The following is a 7,516-nucleotide window of genomic DNA, read 5'->3' on the forward strand; positions in this document are numbered from 1 at the left end:
TATTATTTTGATGGACTGCGATGAGGTGGCGACTTGTCCAGGGTGTACCCCGCCTTCCGCCCGATTGTAGCTGAGATAGGCGCCAGCGCCCCCCGCGACCCCAAAAGGGAATAAGTGGTAGAAAATGGATGGGATGGATGGATATTTTGATGGACTAATTAAGCATATTGTACCTCCTAAAAAAAATAAAAAAAATAAGCTGCAAGCACTGATGGACGGGATCGACTTTTGCTGGTGTTTCCTGCCTTTACCCATTCAACATATCTTTACCTGCACTTTACCTACCTTCCCTGCATCCTGGGGTCACACTGCTGCTTCTCTCTGTCACCCATACATGCTGGTGCTTCCTGCCATCACCCAGACAACATATCTTTACCTGCACATTACCTACCTTCTCTGTATCCTGGTGTCAAACTGGTGCCTCCTTCTTTCAACCAGTCAACATATCTTTACCCGCACATTACCTACCTTCTCTGCATTGTGTGGTCACGTTGGTGCTTCCTGCTTATAAGCAGCCATCTTGAATAGGCAGCAGCGCAGCTGTTCTTTGAAAGCTCGTAAAATCAAAACTGGAGCAGTTATTGAAACTTTCTTCTCAACTTTTAATCAAAAGGGTTCAATCTCTCTCCTGTGCGAGTTTGAAGCCGATACGACAAACGCGCTTAGAGGAGATAATGTTTGAAAAAAGATAACAGGTTTTTACAAAACTTTTGTTTTGAAGGGGTAATTGCCAGCTTCCTGTTGATTTTTGCTGAAGGATGTCAATGAATGAAATGTAGGTCTAAGTGAGACCTACATAGAAGTTTTTGTTTCATGTCTCTACGACATTTGTACTGGAAGTTACAAGCAATTTTGTCTGTGTTTTCTTCGTAGGAGCAGTTTTGTCAGTGTTTTATTCCTAGGGGGTGCTAGAGCGCAATTTTAAGTTTTGGGGTTTGGTTTTTTATTAGATCGCAATTTTTGCCAGTCCTGATGTGTGTGTCCAGTTTTGTGAGTTTTCAAGCATTTCAAGGGGGTCAAATTACAGCTCAAAGAGGCCAAAATGACCTTTTTAGGAAACTTTTGTTTTGAAGGGGTTTTTGCCAACTTCCTGTTGATTTTTGCTGAAGGATGTCAATCAATGAAATGTAGGTCTAAGTGAGACCTACATAGAGGCTTTTGTTTCATGTCTCTACAAGCAGTTTTGTCTGTGTTTTCTCCGTAGGAGCAGTTTTGTCTGTGTTTTCTCCGTAGGAGCAGTTTTATCTGTGTTTTTTTCCCAGGGGGCACTAGAGCGCAATTTTGAGTTTTTTTGTTTTGTTTTGTTTTTAATCAGATCGCAATTTTCGCCAGTCCTGATGTGTGTGTCCAGTTTGGTGAGTTTTGAAGCATTTTAAGGGGGTCAAATTACAGCTCAAAGAGGCCAAAATGACTTTTTTAGGAAACGTTTGTTTTGAAGAGGTTTTTGCCAACTTCCTGTTGATTTTTGCTGAAGGATGTCAATGAATGACATATAGGTCTAAGTGAGACCTACATATAGGTCTTTGTTTCATGTCTCTACAACCAGTTTTGTCTGTGTTTTCTTCGTAGGAGCAGTTTTGTCAGTTTTTTTCCTAGGAAGCGCTAGAGCGCAATTTCTATTTATTTATTTATTTTTTGTTATCAGATCACAATTTTCGCCAGTCCTGATGTGTGTGTCCAGTTTGGTGAGTTTTGAAGCATTTTAAGGAGGTCAAATTACAGCTCAAAGATTCCAAAATGACTTTTTTAGGAAACTTTTGTTTTGAAGGGGTTTTTGCCAACTTCCTGTTGATTTTCGCTGAAGGATGTCAATAAAAAAAATGTAGGTCTAAGTGAGACCTACATAGAGGTTTTTGTTTCATGTCTCTACAAGCAGTTTTGTCTGTGTTTTCTTCGTAGGAGCAGTTTTGTCTGTGTTTTTCCTAAGGGGCGCTAGAGCGCAATTTTGAATTTTTTTTTTTTTTTTATTAGATCACAATTTTCGCCAGTCTTGATGTGTGTCCAGTTTGGTGAGTTTTGAAGAATTCTAAGGGGATCAAATTACAGCTCAAAGATTCCAAAATGACTTTTTTTAGGAAACTTTTGTTTTGAAGGGGTTTTTGCCAACTTCCTGTTGATTTTTGCTGAAGGATGTCAATGAATGAAATGCAGGTCTAAGTGAGACCTACATAGAGTTTTTTTTTTTCATGTCTCTACAAGCAGTTTTGTCTGTGTTTTCTTCGTAGGAGCAGTTTTGTCTGTGTTTTTCCTAAGGGGCGCTAGAGCGCAATTTTGAATTTTTTTTTTTTTTTATCAGATCACAATTTTTGCCAGTCTTGATGTGTGTCCAGTTTGGTGAGTTTTGAAGAATTTTAAGGGGGTCAAATTACAGCTCAAATATTCCAAAATGCCTTTTTTAGGAAACTTTTGTTTTGAAGGGGTTTTAGCCAACTTTCTGTTGATTTTTGCTGAAGGATGTCAATGAATGAAATGTAGGTCTAAGTGAGACCTACATAGAAGTTTTTGTTTCATGTCTCTACGACATTTGTACTGGAAGTTACAAGCAATTTTGTCTGTGTTTTCTTCGTAGGAGCAGTTTTGTCAGTGTTTTATTCCTAGGGGGTGCTAGAGCGCAATTTTAAGTTTTGGGGTTTGGTTTTTTATTAGATCGCAATTTTTGCCAGTCCTGATGTGTGTGTCCAGTTTTGTGAGTTTTCAAGCATTTCAAGGGGGTCAAATTACAGCTCAAAGAGGCCAAAATGACCTTTTTAGGAAACTTTTGTTTTGAAGGGGTTTTTGCCAACTTCCTGTTGATTTTTGCTGAAGGATGTCAATCAATGAAATGTAGGTCTAAGTGAGACCTACATAGAGGCTTTTGTTTCATGTCTCTACAAGCAGTTTTGTCTGTGTTTTCTCCGTAGGAGCAGTTTTGTCTGTGTTTTCTCCGTAGGAGCAGTTTTATCTGTGTTTTTTTCCCAGGGGGCACTAGAGCGCAATTTTGAGTTTTTTTGTTTTGTTTTGTTTTTAATCAGATCGCAATTTTCGCCAGTCCTGATGTGTGTGTCCAGTTTGGTGAGTTTTGAAGCATTTTAAGGGGGTCAAATTACAGCTCAAAGAGGCCAAAATGACTTTTTTAGGAAACGTTTGTTTTGAAGAGGTTTTTGCCAACTTCCTGTTGATTTTTGCTGAAGGATGTCAATGAATGACATATAGGTCTAAGTGAGACCTACATATAGGTCTTTGTTTCATGTCTCTACAACCAGTTTTGTCTGTGTTTTCTTCGTAGGAGCAGTTTTGTCAGTTTTTTTCCTAGGAAGCGCTAGAGCGCAATTTCTATTTATTTATTTATTTTTTGTTATCAGATCACAATTTTCGCCAGTCCTGATGTGTGTGTCCAGTTTGGTGAGTTTTGAAGCATTTTAAGGAGGTCAAATTACAGCTCAAAGATTCCAAAATGACTTTTTTAGGAAACTTTTGTTTTGAAGGGGTTTTTGCCAACTTCCTGTTGATTTTCGCTGAAGGATGTCAATAAAAAAAATGTAGGTCTAAGTGAGACCTACATAGAGGTTTTTGTTTCATGTCTCTACAAGCAGTTTTGTCTGTGTTTTCTTCGTAGGAGCAGTTTTGTCTGTGTTTTTCCTAAGGGGCGCTAGAGCGCAATTTTGAATTTTTTTTTTTTTTTTATTAGATCACAATTTTCGCCAGTCTTGATGTGTGTCCAGTTTGGTGAGTTTTGAAGAATTCTAAGGGGATCAAATTACAGCTCAAAGATTCCAAAATGACTTTTTTTAGGAAACTTTTGTTTTGAAGGGGTTTTTGCCAACTTCCTGTTGATTTTTGCTGAAGGATGTCAATGAATGAAATGCAGGTCTAAGTGAGACCTACATAGAGTTTTTTTTTTTCATGTCTCTACAAGCAGTTTTGTCTGTGTTTTCTTCGTAGGAGCAGTTTTGTCTGTGTTTTTCCTAAGGGGCGCTAGAGCGCAATTTTGAATTTTTTTTTTTTTTTATCAGATCACAATTTTTGCCAGTCTTGATGTGTGTCCAGTTTGGTGAGTTTTGAAGAATTTTAAGGGGGTCAAATTACAGCTCAAATATTCCAAAATGCCTTTTTTAGGAAACTTTTGTTTTGAAGGGGTTTTAGCCAACTTTCTGTTGATTTTTGCTGAAGGATGTTAATGAATGAAATGTAGGTCTAAGTGAGACCTACATAGAGGTTTTTGTTTCATGTCTCTATGACATTCCTAACGGAATTTACAAGCAGTTTTGTCTGTTTTTTTCCTAGGGGGTGATAGAGTGCAATTTAGAGTTTTGTGTTTTGGTTGTTTTGATTACATGGCAATTTTCGCCAGTCCTGCTGTGTGTGTTAAATTTGGTGAGTTTTGAAGCATGTTAAGGAGGTCAAATTACAGTTCAAAGAGGCGGCGGTATAATAATAATAATAATAAAACCTAGGTAATTCAATAGGGTCCTCTGTTCCAAAAGGACATTCGGTCCCTGAAAATGGGCACACAAGCGTTTTTGCGGACATGTTTGAAGGAGAATCTCTGCAAGGATGCATCCTGGAAGTGTTGGGCGTGTTTTTCCACTCATGACTCTGCAAGGCCAAGAGGTGAAGGGGCAGACCTTTAACAACCTCCGGTACCACCCACAGACCCTCGGGTGTCGGAAGAGCCCACCAGTGCCACAAAACCCCCACCAGCTTTGAACTAGACTCACTGTCCCTTCTGCTATTTTTTTTTTTTTTTTTGGGTAAAATTTCAATTCAAGACGGCCGCCTCGCTATCTGTCTCAGTCATCTCCTTTCCTCCCTTTGATGTTTGTTTATTCCCACCAGTGACTTTCTGACTGATGGGCCGGCGAGGCAGCCCAGCAATTACCAAAACGCTGCGGTTAGCCAAGCATCGAAAATCAGCACCTCGGGGGAATTGATGAAATTGCGGCGGCGGGCGGCGGCGGCGGAGGTCCGCGTCGACGCTTTTCATTTATACGGCGAGCCGTCGACACGCGGTCTGATGTCCCGCCCACCTTTGCCCGTTTGCGTTGTCTAATGTGGGAAGAGTTCGAAAAATATGCAAAAAAAGTTTCTCTGTCCGTCTTCTCCCGCTTATCCCAGGTCGGGGGGCGGGGGCAGCAGCCTAAGCAGAGGAGCCCGGACTTCCCTCTCCCCAGTCTAGGGTTCGGCGAGCCAAAATGTTGAAAAAAGCCATATTGGACCGATAAAAATCTTGTCTGGAGCCGCAAAAAAATTAAAAATTCATATAAATGTTATAATGAAGGCAGCATATGATGTCAGTTTCTATATTAGCTGTATTAGCCTACTATCAAAATGACTTTAAAAGTCTTATATAAGTGTTATAATAAAGACAACACATGATGTAAGTGTCTATATTAGCCTACTATCAAAATGACTTTAAAAGTCTTATATAAGTGTTATAATGAAGGCAACACATACTTGATAATTTCGCGATATTGCCATATTTTTGCTGAAAGGATTTAGTAGAGAACATCGACAATAAATTTTGCAGCTTTTGGTCGCTAATAAAAAAGCCTTGCCTGTACCGGAAGTAGCAGACGATATGCACGTGACATCACGGGTTGTGGAGCACCTTATATCTGAACATTGTTTACAATCATGGCCACCAGCAGCGAGAGCGATTCGGACCGAGAAAGCGACAATTTCCCCATTAATTTGAGCGAGGATGAAAGATTCGTGGATGAGGAAAGTGAGAGTGAAGGACTAGAAAAAAAAAAAAAGATGTTAGATGTTATTAGACAAATTTACTAGGATAATTCCGGAAAATCCCTTATCTGCTTATTGTGTTACTAGTGTTTTAGTGAGATTATATGTTCGTACCTGAACAACCTGAAGGTCGGCCCCGCCCACCTTTGCCCGTTTGCGTCGTCTAATGTGGGAAGAGTTCGAAAAACATGCAAGAAAGTTTCTCCGTCCCGCTTATCTCAGGTCGGGGGGCGGGGGCAGCAGCCTAAGCAGAGGAGCCCGGACTTCCCTCTCCCCAGTCCAGGGGTCGGCGACCCAAAATGTTGAAAAAAGCCATACTGGTCCAATAAAAATCTTGCCTGGAGCCGCAAAAACATGAAAGCTTCATATAAGTGTTATAATGAAGGCAGCATATGATGTAAGTGTCTATATTAGCTGTATTAGCCTACTATCAAAATGACTTTAAAAGTCTTATATAATTGTCATAAAGAATGCAACACATGATGTAAGTGTCTATATTAGTTGTATTAGCCTACTATCAAAATGACTTTAAAAGTCTTATATAAGTGTTATAATGAACGCAACACATGATGATGTAATATATATGGATGAAAGGATGAAAGATTCATGGATGAGGAAAGTGAGAGTGAAGGACTAGAAAATAAAGATGTTAGATGTTATTAGACAAATTTACTAGGATAATTCTGGCCCAAATATTGCAGTTACAAGACCTGGGAATGAAGTTAAAGGTTGAGCGAGGATGAAAGATTCGTGGATGAGGAAAGTGAGAGTGAAGGACTAGAAAAAAAAAAGACGAGGACAGTGGAAGCGATTCAGATGTTATTAGACACATTTACTAGGATAATTCTGGAAAAGCCCTCATCTGCTTATTGTGTTACTAGTGTTTTAATGAGATTATATGGTCGTACATGTACAACCTGAAGGTCGGCCCCGCACCTTTCTTCAGCACCAGTCGACGGGTGGCGGCGATGCCCATCTCTGCCCTTCGCAAAGGACCCTATTCGAAACACCATCTTTCGAAATGATCGCCGCATACTACAATCTACTTCGTGTGTGTGGTCCAATCCAACCGTGTTCGCTTGACCGCTCTGTTCCATAGTAAAGCTTGACCGTCATCTTTCGGGAATGTAAACAATGAAACACCGGCTGTGTTTGTGTTGCTAAAAGGCGGCCGCAATACACCGCTTCCCACCTGCGGCTTTCTTCTTTGACGTCTCCATTATTCATTGAACGAATTGCAAAAGATTCAGCAACACATAGGTCCAGAATACTGTGGAATTTTGCGATGAAAACAGACGACTTATAACTGGGAACGTCGCTGGAGCAAAATGTCCTCTACAATGCGTGACGTCACGGGTTGTGGAGCACCTTATATCTGAACATTGTTTACAATCATGGCCACCAGCAGCGAGAGCGATTCGGACCGAGAAAGCGACGATTTCCCCATTAATTTGAGCGAGGATGAAAGATTCGTGGATGAGGAAAGTGAGAGTGAAGGACTACAAAAAAAAAAAAGACGAGGGCAGTGGAAGCGATTCAGATGTTATTAGACACATTTACTAGGATAATTCTGGAAAATCCCTTATCTGCTTATTGTATTACTAATGTTTTAGAGAGATTATATGGTTATACCTGTACAACCTGAAAGTCGGCCCCGCACCTTTCTTCAGCACCAGTCGACGGACCGCAAGGGACCCTCTTCGAAAAACCATCTTTCGAAATGATCGCTGCATAATACACTGTACTTTGTGTGTGTGGTCCAATCCAACCGTGTTCGCTTGACATCTCTGTTCCA

This window comes from Nerophis ophidion, linkage group LG15 (genome assembly GCF_033978795.1).
Source record: "Nerophis ophidion isolate RoL-2023_Sa linkage group LG15, RoL_Noph_v1.0, whole genome shotgun sequence".
Lineage (NCBI taxonomy): Eukaryota > Metazoa > Chordata > Actinopteri > Syngnathiformes > Syngnathidae > Nerophis > Nerophis ophidion.